Consider the following 13,523-nt stretch of genomic DNA (forward strand, 5'->3'; position numbering starts at 1 on the left):
ACGGAAAATGCTTCGGAAGATATACTGCTTTTTTTTTTATCCCAGCTACATTATCCTATTGTAGAACACGCTGTGAAGTACTATTAAATGGTATTAACGGTACCAATTAGGCTATGCATAACTGCAGTGCACAGTATTCATGAGCTTATGTGTTTATGTTCAGATATGTTGTGTTCTATTAGTTGACATTATTGCTGTGGTTGTAGAGCGTGTCTTTTTTTTTGCCGAGCGAGAGCCCCATATTACAAGTGTCTGACTGACAGTGTTTGTGACGTTGACGTCACTACAGCTGACAGTAGCTTGTGTTCTTGCTTTATTATGTTGCAAAAAAGCCTCTCTTTTGTGTGAGATGCTAGAATATGTATTCAGGTCAAGAATATAGATTTCATTGTCGCAAAGCATTACGTTCTACTGTGTTTCTATGTGTGACGTCCACTTGACTTTCACCACATATTAGTCGACTTTAAAAAATCTGAAGTCATTCAACCCTTACTGTGTAATTACACTACAATATACTACACTATGACACTAAAGAACACTATGTAATTAGACTACATATGTAATTAAACTATAGACCTCTATGCAATTAGACTACAGTACACTGCAGTGACGCTCTCTAGTTACGCTACAGAACACTGTGTAATTACAATACAGTACACTACACTGTGACATCATAGAACACTTTGTAATTACACTACAGAATTCTATGTACTTACACTACAGAACTCTGTGTAATTACACTACAGTACACTACACTATGACACTATAGAATACTGTGTAATTACACTACAGAGCTCTATGTAATTACACTAAGTTACGCTGTGACACTATAGAACTCTATGTTATTACACTACAGAACTCTGTAATTACACTACAGTACACTACACTATGACACTATAATGAAAAAATATTTCAACTTTTAATAGCTTAAGTAGCATAGTACATGACATTTAAATCTAATTTAAGGAACAGATTAAACAGTTTGAATGATTGATATGGATTTTAACTTTTGTTTAATACAGTCAGGGATATCTTCAATCCTGACTCAGTCAAAGATGAGTTTAAGGCCAAAATGTTATTTTTGGCCTTTACTGAGTGGCTCTCATAGACTGTATATAAAAGTGGTAGCTCTGGGTTTGCTTAGTGTTATGCAGACATAGTGCATATGGCTGGATAAATATCAATTCAATCACACACAAGGGCCCTAAAAAGAGGCAACAGGAGATAACCAGTGTGTCACTCTTGTGCTGATTCAGGCTGCTGAGATATTCAGTCTATCAGTCCTTGAAAACAGTCCAGTTCAGACTCCGGTCCGCTCGGATCCACTCCTTTTTACACTCCGTCCCTTCTCTGAATACAGTGCTGTGATTGGACGCTGGCTGCTCGTCAGGAAGAAAGAGCTGCTGTGTTGAGGCCGAAAACTCAGACACCACCAGTACCAGGTCCTGGACGATACTAGATTACTCAAGGGTAACGGAATACAAAGTCTACCGGACCCTTGGATGGCATTTTTACGTAGCTGAGCTTCAGCGGACCACCGACGGAGCCTGCGTGCTCTCGCTGTCTTTGGCCGGCGCAGCTGCTTCTCCACATCCGACTGTGCGTCGCTGACTGCTGGTCACAGAAATCCAGACCCGCCGCCGTTTTAATGAGACTGAAGAGGCTGTGTGGCGACGCAGCTACAACCCTGTCACATACTTAAATATTAACCCAGACCGGAGCACATATAACGGCTCAGCTGTTGTTGGTGGTAGCCGGCGCTGACAGCTGAGGCTGCCGGACAGGATTTATCAGGATAAAGCTCCAACTACACGGGACAAGTAAGCGGCGGGCAACCGTTTGCGCCAGAAGAATTGTTGTGACCGATCTGAAGACGCCAGTGTCCCTTTGAAATAGCCCTGCGGGCTCCATTGCTGTGGATTTATTTAAAAAAATACGTCTTGATAGCAGCAGTTTGAAGCCTCTGCATCAGGTGAGTGGAATCCGCAGCTGACTAGCACGTTACCTCACCAGCGTTATTTCTAGTTGCTTTAAACTGCTTTCGCTCGCCATATATTTATATATATATATATTTTGCACGATGCGCGGTTTTCACTTGTTATGATACTCTCAAAAGTGCTTGTTCATGAAGGCCTTTAAATGTGTCTGTGATAATCCAGGGTGCGGGCAACAGCGCAGAATATTTACGGTCTTGCCGTTAAACCTACAGAAAGCAGGGCAGAACGGTCCTTTAATGCCCCTTGAAGACAACACTAAATATAGGAGGGGAGGAGGGGGATTAACGGCACATGCTTTCGGTCTGCTCTCCACTTTTAAATGATGACTGAAGCCGGGATAAACAGCGCAGACAGGCTTTGCCTTATTGTCTTATTTTGAGTACGCTAATTCTTGTCCCTGTCAAGTTCTCGCGCGTTGCTGAGTGTGCTCGCGAATTAATCGACAGACACACGTAACAGCGCGCGAGCCGAGTCGCAACAGTTGTACACAGAAACATGACGACAACCGGGTAACACCGGGACCGTTACTGTGGCAGCGGCAAATGAACAAGGCTATCAGTTATTTTACTAGCAATTAATTCAGTTGTGACTGTTTAACATATTTAAATAATAATTAGTCAACATACATATGTGTTGCTACAAATACTATTGTTGGTTTATCATAACTCTGTTAAAACTGGTTTATTAATAGATTGCTTCGTTATGGGCGTATTTCAACTTATACCATACTATACAATATTTATTTCGAGCTAAAAAAAAAAAAAAAAGCCCAGTTTTTAAGGCTGTGACTCTCAATTTTACCCCTTAGTTTATATGAAACATGCACATTGTTTGTCCTGATTGGGTTCACTTAAATGCCTGCACCTGATAGTCTTGACTTTTGGACATGCAACTGAAGCATGAACAAACTCCAGAATTACTCTGACTTCATCACAGGGCAGCTGTGGTGAGAAAACCTTTAGACACACAACATCAGAAGCAATGAGGTGTATTGATCGCTGCATGCAAGATTAGGGGTTCTACCGATTATTATTTTATTTATTGATATTTTTGGCCAATTCATTGATAAGTGATTTGTTTAGTACCATTTCAGAAAATTGTAAAAATATAACATTACCAGAGCCCAAGGTGACACTGTTTTTGTTCCATAATTTAAATCAAAAGATTTTGATCAGAAATCAGAAGGAATTTTCTACTTCATGTCAGATCACTTTATGTCAGATATCCAACAAAGGTTCAAAAAAGGCAACTGGAAAAACTTGCTCAGGAGGAGTTCCTATTTAAACCTCAGACTTCCCACCAGTCCCCTAGAACTGAAGAAGCTACTCGGATGAGTGGTGAAACGTCTTCTCAAAAAAAACTCTACAAGTCCAGTTGCCTTTTTTGAACCTTTGTTGGATATACCATGACCTGGATGACTGAGAACCTTCACAGACTTTATGTCAGATAACTATTGATTCATTGACTAATCATCCGCAGGGTTCTTATTTTGTAAGTGCAACATTCCAGTTGTTTTTGAAACATAGAAAAATAGTAAAATAATAACATGTTAAATTTGCAAATGTGCTACTAGGTAATATATGGCATTTTTGACAGATCATTTACTTAAAGTTCTTTGATGATTTAGAATAAAAAAAGTTTCATTGTGGTGCCAACACTGACATCGTTTGGAAGTACATGAAAAACATCTAATGCCCAGGTGATTTTGATTCAAACTTTGATTCTTTTATCAGACCATAACAACATGAGGATGCAATCTGTAGCCTACTCTTCAATTTTGACTTCAGTGGAGATGCATAGTTCTCAATGGAGATGTCCCAATCAGTATGGGGAGATCTGTACCGTGGCTCATCCAGACATTTTTAAAATGATCACATCAGTATTGGGCTACAGGACTTCGCTGTTATAAACCCAAACTATGTCCTTGTAGTGTCAGAATGTCCTATTCCTCATCGAGGCAAGCTGACCCAGAAGAAATAATTAAAAAAAAAACGAAGAAGAGAAGGACTTATTTTCTTTTGGTGGTGGTTTGTATTGTCAAGTAAAAGAAGGAGAACCAAAATCACGTGATTAAACCTGTCTCCATGGAAGTACACTTTTCTCTGGAGAATAAAGTGAGTCAGACAGCAATGTGGATGCAAAAAAACTCGGATCAGGACATCCCTATTTCTCACCGGATGGTCCCAATAAATTCCAACCATTCTTCTATCGGTGCTATGCTTACCTGTACAGAGTCTGTTCAGTAAAATCAACCAGAGAGGATCAGACGTTTAGATTTAGACATTTACACCTAATGAGTCAATAACCTTCAGACAATCACAAGACAGTCAATATCTCAGTCTGTCCTTGAACACACAGTGTATCAGTGTTATGCCTGTTTGTCTTCATTAATGAGAGTGGAGGCCAACTCTCAAGGGGATGTATGGTGGAACAGCAAACAAGCCTGTTCTGTCCACTGCTTCATTGATTTCCTTGCTCAGGCCCGGGGGCATTAAACAGCCACATTTCAGGTGATGCTCTCATCACGATGTAATCACTAGAGATGCTCTGGAAGTTAATGCCCCTCTACTTCAAATAACCTCAGAGTCTGAAACTACTGCTCAATGACTGATGATGCTAATAGAAGGATATGATGGCATGTACAAACAAGCAGCCTGCTGGACTTAAATGGGGTATTTGTAGTGAATTACATTTAATTGCATTTGTTACAAGTAACAAATATATTTAATGCTATAGCATTATATATAATACTATTTTCAGTTTGTTATGAGAGACTATGGGAGGCTGCCGTAGTCAAGGCAATTGACGGGAAACACTGGATTGTATCATTGGTTAAAACATTAATTTTCTTTTGGTCTATGTCTTAACAAAAGCCCCTACTTATGATGCCATCCCAACTATTAAAAAATATTTATACAGTATGACACATCAAATAAGAGCATGCATTTTTTAGTCCGTCTTTAAATGATTGCAATAACGCGGATATTGGATTTAGTGACAAATAGCAGCAGTCTGTGCAGTTCATGTACATTAATACTAAACATAAGCTGTTGGAACGTGGCATTCTATAGACAAATATATGTAAGATTAAATAAAGTAGCAGCGTATTTTAAGAAAACTGTTGAATCTCAATCTAACTTTGTAAGGTCGTGCTTATAAAGTTAAGCTAGTTCACGTTATGTTTGGAGTCGTTTCCTCCGGTTTTGACCAACTGTAAATCTCTATGGATTTACAGTTGCAATGTCACATGTGCCCATGTGCCCATATATTAGGGTAGTGCTCATCCGGTTAAAAAGAGGCTTTATTTAAATCTAGATGTACACTTATCAAGAAATCCTTCAAAATTACTTAAAATCCCTCCAGACAACATAGATTGAAGGCAGAGAAAACAACCTATCTGTAAAAAAGGTGAAAGATATTTGTTGGCCAGATGTCTGCAATGTTTGGCTCAAATTTTGGTGGAAAGCTTTATTCTATTGAGACAATGCATATTGTTGAGGGAATTAAATGTTGGCCACACTTATCTAGACTAAGTTAATAAAAAAAAAAGTGGTTCGTTATTTGGTAGAGAGCATGTGCTCACAGGTCCTGACAAGGATGTTTTGTTTGTGCGATGTGGTAAAGAGTTGATTTAAGAGAAGAGAAATCCAGCAATGTGTCACACTGTGCAGTGTTTCCCCGATGCACAGATGCAGCAGGGCGACTGTTCACTGCCATGAAGAGATGCTGCTGAAGTAAACTCTGACATTCAGACTGAACGGAATGGCCCCTTTCTCTCCCACCTCATTCTGCAGTGGTTGGTCATGGAGGAGTGATTCAGAGGCTGGTTACTAGGCTGGTTTCATGCCCGCTTACCACTAACATGCTTCTGTCTCATGCAATAGAAGGTTAGCTGTCCATCAGCCTAGAGCTAAGCTTTTGCTGTAGACAGGCTGAGCTTATGACTTTAGACTGAGGTCTATGTGTGGGTACAGAGATACAAACAAATACATTCTAATATGACTCAGGACTAAATCCCCCTTCTTGTCCGTTATATTGTTCAGTTTATGTTGAAACCACATCAGAAAGGTGGTAATTCAACTCTATAATCATTTTGGAGGATGTTGTTTGTAGTGCTGTTAAAACTGTATTGAATTAAACACAAATGTGTTTCTGTTCTTTAGTCTGGCTCGACTAACTACAGTGGGGTTGTCAAAATGCAAGAAACAACACAATACAATTCAATGTATGTTTTTCTTTTCAACAAATGCTGAATTCTATACGTAACCTTCATGCAGACGAGATTTAGTGCTGGACTTCTGAATGAGAATGCATTTATTTTCACTAGTGTCTGTAATGAACTGGCAAGTGAGTATATTTGTAATAATCCCATTTTAGAGCCATTCATCACATTGGCACTGTTCAAGTTTAAGTTAAACTGACCTGGACTAAAGACACGGGAAACATGCTTCGCCCTCTGATCGTCTGTGTTGCTCTGCCCTGCATGTCAGTCATCTTTCTCTGTTTCTTCTGCGGTTAGATCTGCAGTCATCATTGGACAATACTACACTTGTGAGTCATCGAGCCTGCCATGCTGTTTTCCTGTGTTGGTCTATACACATGTCTATACACAAGGACATGGTTTAAAAATACGGCACATAATTCCATGCCCGGATGTTTTGATGCCGGGTATAAGGGCTGTTGTGCTGGTTTACAAGTGCTGGAGTTTGGCGCTCTGCTTGTCACCCACAGCTCTGGGCCATAGAAATCATAACATTATAATGAAAAACCTATGTATTTCTCAACTCTACAAAAAATATAAAATCTCTAATTTTTTACCTTGTTTTGGTATATTCCAAAAAAACTTTCACCGCTCATCCAAGTAGCCTCCTCAGTTCTTTACCACTGGTTTTATTAGGGACATCTATAACTGGTGCACACCTCAGACTACAGACCAGATACTTTCCTATCATTGAAGAAATCTGTTTCAAACCTGACTTCCTTCTCCGCTGATTGGTACTCTAATGACCCATTTAATGTCCAGAGACCCCAGTCTGTGAGTCAGGTGTGAGCGATGGTGAAACTTTTTGGGGACAGATGTTAAAACTGTGTTGCAAATTGATAGCAGATTGTATTTCAGTCCAATTCCCATGTTCAAAGAGGGGTCTTCCAATTTTACATAGATGGCTTACTTTACTCCTCTTACAATCCGTCTAAAATGTGCAGATACTTTTTGAATAGCAATTCACTAGTTGAGATAGTTATTGAGGGCGTTTGTGTTTGGGATGGAAGCGCTTGGGGAGGGACAGATGAGGAGAGAGAAGAGGGGAGGCATGTAGAGCCAAAGTCTTTGGGCCAGTGGACCGTCAAATAAATTCATAAAGTTTTAAATGGCTCTTTTTGTGTGCTTTGTCCCAGCGGGTAAGTCCAGGGCTGAATTTGTTTCCCTTACACACCTGACTGGAGGTGTTACAGTTGCAGGAAAATACACCCTCACAAAAGGAACAAAGGGGACTCAAACCCGTGAAAGACTAATGGAAAAATTAGCAGTATATGTATTAATGCAACCCATAGTACATTACATTGCATGATTCATTCCACTTCTGTTTCAATTTATTCGCATAGCATCAGTGACAATCAAAATAGTCTCAAAAAAGGTTCTAGTCTCAAATACTAATATACTAGCAAATATGTAAAATCTCAAAAAAAAGGTTAGCAAAAATTGTAGATGCTTTCAATGGTCATGCAAGTCATACAAATTGCTAAATCATATCAGTGTTTGGTGCCTTTGGGTTTAAAACAGAACTAAATTGTCTTTGTTAGCTACATTTTCAAGGTAATTGGCAGGTCGGTTGTTGAGGTTCTTGGGGAACTTGTCACATTTCTTTGGTTGTCTCAGTGTCATCTGTCTGACCAACTCCATAATGTTGAGATTGGGCAGATCAACTATTGCAGGAATCCTTGTTCTTGGAGCTTCTGGCTGGATACTTGGGAGGCAGATGGACACCGACACAGACACTTAAAGGAATCCTGTTAGACTTAGGCTTAGATAGACTTTATTCATCCACAAGGGAAATGTCTTGGTCAAAGTAGCTCAGTTGCACATAAAAAAACACTCTTAAGAACCACAACTAAAAAGAAAGATAAAATAAGATTAAAATAAAATAAAATATAAGTAAAATCTAGTAAAATAAAATAGTATAAGCAAAAAGTTTACAGAATTAGCATATGAACAAGTGTACAAGACATAGGAGAAAATATAAACGTAGCGTAATAGTGAGGTGCAGTAGTGTCCATTAACATGAATAACATGGAGATATTGTGTTGCAGAAAGATGAGTTGTTGTAAAGTTGGATAGAGTAGGGTATGAAAGAAGTCCTGAAGCGTTCACTGTGGGAGCGGAGCTGAATCAGTCTGTTGGAGAACGAGCTCCACTGCCTCTCTATAGTCCGGTGTAGTGGATGAGATGGATTGTCCATGATGGAGAGCAGTTTCATGTGTGTTAATGTGTTTTTTTTAATGACAGCAGTCAATATAACAACAACAGTTATTTTGAAGTGTACATTGAACTAAACGCGACACACTTTTCCACGCGCGGCCTCTGTCCGCTGTAGGGAGTGTGCTCACCTGTGTGTGCGCGCACGTGTCTGTGTGTCCGCACGTGTCTGCGCATCTGGGTGGAAGCCTGCCTTCAGCCTGCTACAGACAGCAGAGGAGAAATGTAAATGTGCGACCATGTAGAGACAGAAATGACATGCCGTTGTGTAAGCAAGATAAATATCAGGCTATTAGTTTGTTTAATAAAAGTACCCTAAATAACTTGCTGTGATCCTGTGCTAAATAGAGAATAAGATTAAATCAAAACAACCTGACCTTCAAGGGTGCACGGGGGTGTACATATACACTGCTATGTATGTTGTGGTTAGAATGACTGCACATCTAATTCACTATATTAAAATTGGGTATTTGGCACTGAACAGTGGCACTGGCTGTGAATCCTCCCATATAAATGTAATGTCCACATATTGATGCATTTAGCAGCATTATGTATATTGCTCAGTGCCTCATAAGATCTTTCACTGGCATATTTACATAACAGCATAATAACAGAGGCTGGGATATTGCATAGACTTTTTTTCTGCCTTAATTAGATTTGGAGATCAACTGTACATCCTCTGAAGGTTTATTGTCCTGTTATTGAGCCAGTATATTGTAAAAAAAAAATGAATAGTTTGTTTTGACACTGCCTTTTTTCCTGAAAACTCACATCACCAACTTAGTAATTACCTTGAAGTCTTCCACTAAAGATAATAGTTCAGTCACAATCTATATTTGATTGTAGATGTAAATGGTTGTTCATTATTTATATATAATTTGATCCATTCTAATTCTCCAAACATTCAATTTTGAGTCTGCTCTGAGATTTCAATTTCATTAGATTAAGACCATGACAGAACTGTCACGCCAAAAAGGAACTGTGGAAATGGTGTAGTTATGACTCTTGTTTCTCAGTCGCATTGTCAGTTACTTGTATAAGTGAACATATGTCGGTCTTTGCCTTTATGTTCCTGACGGATACTAATAGTCTATTTTTCATAGAGGAAAGTCTGGTGTAACAAAGTGACATTTTGGACAGTTTCTTTTCACCTCAAGTGTCTTTCCCAGATCCAGGGTTACTCTGGCATGAAGGCTTTCATTGCCAAAGGCATGTGCTATTGATTTCTGCAGAGGAGGCTTGATATTGACCCGGCCAGACACCTAGAGAAAACCACCATGCCCAGCTGACACCCAGCTGCAGGCCTCCCGAGCTTCCTGCCTATTTCTGATGGACTTGTTCCACTATTTAAGTTTGCAATTCTGCTGCTATGCCACAGACACAGTGGTATGTTCTTCTCTTCTGTGTAGCTCACAGCGTTGGTGAATGCAGTTATTGTGTGCTGTTAAAATCCCCAAACCTTTTTATTTCTGGCAGAGCAACATCTTCAAAGAGCCTTCAGTGGAACATGGCAACACCAGATGCTGGAATTACCAGTGAGAATAAAACAGAATAGTTTATGCCGTGTGCTGTTACAGTAGGAAAACAACAGCAAAAGATCATGTTGCTCTGAAAGCTTTTTCCAGATCACTGGACCCGCAGTGTTAATCTATTAAAGGCAGCGATATCATTAAAGGCTCATTAAGGTTCAGATGAAGTAGTTTATATATCATGTCATCTGATCGCATCTACAAGAAGTGCGTGTATCTCATCTTGACCGCCTTGTTGCTCCATCTCACTGCCTGACGGTTCTGTTACCAAGAATTATTTTGGGTGTCTACATGGCAAAGACACAGTAAATCCTACAAATGTGGATAAGGACACAGGCAAATTCTGAGATTAAGGCCAGGATGGGCACAGATCAAGGACCGCCAGAAGAATCCCATTAAGATTCCCTTATGGGGAGAATGAAGGATCAATAGTGTTTACCAGTGGAGGTCCTGCGGGGTCAGTGATTTGTGGTCTAGTGAAGAGTCCAGTTAGATGTTCTGACAGCTGGGCCATGTGATGTACTGCTGAGATGACGCCATTTTAGTGACAGCCCTGCTGGATTCTCATAATTCAACGGCTTGAGCCCACTGGCAAAGATGCTGCAGTTATAAGATCTTGGCCTGCCTAGATCCATGGGAATCTTTAATATCTTGTTTTTCTACATTTTCATATAATTTTGCTCCAATTAACTGTGGACTAAAACCAAACCGCTACGACTGTCCAGATAAGGACAATCAGACCAAGCCTGTATAAAATAAAGTGTTAAATTCCCACATATATCGTGTATTTTAGTTGTATTGCGTTGAGAATGAAACCCAGACGGAGCGGGATCCTGTTCTTCAAAGACCATAATGTCATTGCGCATTAGAAGTGTGACCCTCCACTCTGACAGCCCTCAGCTTCCATGGGGAAGACACTGATGACACCATTTCTGTTTTTAGTCTGGTGCCCTACTTAACTCCCTATAGTATGCGTTACTCAGTGATAGTTTTAACCTTGTTATTAAAGTACTTACGGCTGACCTAATGAACAAAATCATTTAGAGATATACTGTATGTTTGTTACTGGACAGCCATGGTGATTTACAGTAATGATTCAATAATTTTCAACAAAATGAGAACCTTATGTAGAACAAGGAAGAAGGGAGAAGTGTTTTTGGACATACTTGGACTTACTTATTTTACTTCTACTTCCTCACATTATTAAGCAAACACACCAATATGGGTGCTGAAATACTATCTTTGCCTGGACTGACGGCACTTGTTGGCTCTTCACAGCACAAAAGGAACTTATGGCCAGAGAGAGATGAGGAAGGATAAAAAAAAAAAAAAAACAATAACATGAAGATGAATATTTCAGAAGGGTGTATTCTTTTCTTCTGCTTAACCTTTGGATAATCGCCAGCTATTCCTGCATTGGAGTCTATTTTCATAAAGAGCAGCAGCTGCCATTGAGTTATATCCAATCACTTGACTCAGACAATGGTCTGCCACAACTGTTTTTTTTAAGCAATTAAGGGTAAGCATTTTCTGAGATTTAAGTAGTCATAAAAAATATTTTTGAGTACAGGCATCATGTTGTAGGTGACAGAGGCACCACATTTCCTATATTAAATCTTGAAAGGTGCAGAAGAAAGACACTGACCTAAGACTAACCAATTATGAAAATGAACTCAAAGACCTGAAGAAAGACAAATTCCTAAGAGACAGACAGGCCTACAAGAAGGGATACACCTACCTCTGATGTAAAAACAATAACATCTTAACACCAAAATCTGCCACTGCACTTGAGCAACAGCCAGCACACAACTGACAAAAAGTTTGGTGCAAGGACACAGATTCAAAAATTCAATACAGACATACTGTAGATTGTTGGAATTAAAATTTTAAATTAGTTTTATTCCTTATAAAGCATTGTCTGACCTTGAAAGCCACAATTAAATTGTCATTAAAGCTGCTGACAAAGGGGTGACATTGACAATGAAGTACTCAGTCAACTGCAACGAAAAACTGAAATGTGACCCAACCAAGTTATATTTAATGGAGCTTAGAGTACTACTGGAAGAAGGCTGTCTTGATGATTTACTACATTCATTTTTACCTAAAATTCACAAAGGTAGACACTGTCTGAAATAGGTAGTCTCAGCGTATCAAGTTTTGTGAATCAACACATCAGAGGTTTTGTATCTACTTTAAAGTCATTTATTAAACACTGCTCTCACTTTTTATTTTTTCTTAAGAACTCCCACTAATGAATCCAAAAGTAGTAATGTGCACTTTATCACCAGCAAGGCCTGGACACATTTCTCAACATCAGACCTGTGAGAAAACCTTCTACCACCTCCCTGGTTAAGCTGGCCTCTTTGTACTTCCTTTTCATTTTTTAATGATACACCATACCTCCAGATCTCTTGCATTGCTATGGTCACTGAAATGGCATCCAGTTGTGCTTGTTTGTTGGTTACCTGGAAGAACAACTTCTGTATAAACTAGAAAGGAATCCTTTCCTCCCTTTATTTTGCACAGCCTTGTGCATATTAAATTTCTTGACATATTTATATCTAAAAAAGTACGTCTTTTCTTATTTGAATGCCAAACCCACAATTGTAACACACTTCTCCATGCCAAATGTTTTCATCCCCTTCCTCTTAAGAAAGTCTGTGAAAAGAATATGCAATGCTCCTGAACAATATGATAAAAATAAAGCAGAAATGCTATTAAAATTTAAGGAAAAAAATCCGAAAGACTGGCTGGTAAGTGCAGCACACAAAGTAGATTTAAATAGCAGAGTGGCTTCCCTGACAGTGGCAAAAGCCTCCAAACCTAAGACGAACCTCATTTATTGTACTGCAGTTACCTCTAAAACCAAAAACATCAAAGAAATAATTATGAAACATTGGCACATCCTTCAAAATGACCCACTCTTACAAGAAACCTTCAGAGATCCACCCATGATCACATTCAAAAGAGGGCAAAACACAAGGGACAGAATTGTTAAGGCGTGTCAAGATCTCAAAGTCCCAATTGCTACCAAATCCATTCAAGGCAATTTTAAATGTGGAGCGTGTGTGAACTAAAGAACTTAAATCTTTTATCAGAATATTTGGAGATAAGTTTTCTGTTGGTCAGAATAGACAGCCTTTCCAGATCTATAGTTCTATAGTTGATGCAAATATGATAGGTATATTGAATCCAAGTCTTGGAAGTTCTCCAACTGTCAGTCTCCTTGTATAGAAAATGAACTGGTATTTTGCCCTCACAATGAAGGGACTTCTGAATGGCTATAAACATTTTGCAGCTCTATTGAGACTCTCTTCTGGTTGGCTATAAATAGGATCTTACCGGCTATTACTTCAGGAATGGTGTTTATCATTGGTCTCAATGTTGCTCTAGCTGCCTTCTTGATATTGTGCAACAAATCATAGTGGTAAATAACTGCTTGATCAGTAGCAGCACAGCAAGTAAGGGCAAGGATGCTGGACATTCTGAATAAGAAAGATGCACATCTAACTTTAAGACGGG

The 13,523-nt window shown here is 39.2% G+C and overlaps 1 protein-coding gene across 1 annotated transcript in view; it reads left to right on the plus strand.

Moving 5' to 3' along the window:
* The first annotated feature begins 1,871 nt into the window (after window positions 1–1,871).
* large1 (LARGE xylosyl- and glucuronyltransferase 1) overlaps window positions 1,872–13,523 on the plus strand; it is an 84,442-nt gene continuing 72,790 nt past the window's right edge. Inside the window, exon 1 of the mRNA XM_084573578.1 lies at window positions 1,872–1,972. The gene's annotated coding sequence lies outside the window, so the exon portion shown is untranslated. The remainder of the gene's footprint in view (window positions 1,973–13,523) is intronic.

This window comes from Chelon labrosus (genome assembly GCF_963514085.1).
Source record: "Chelon labrosus genome assembly, chromosome: 23".
Lineage (NCBI taxonomy): Eukaryota > Metazoa > Chordata > Actinopteri > Mugiliformes > Mugilidae > Chelon > Chelon labrosus.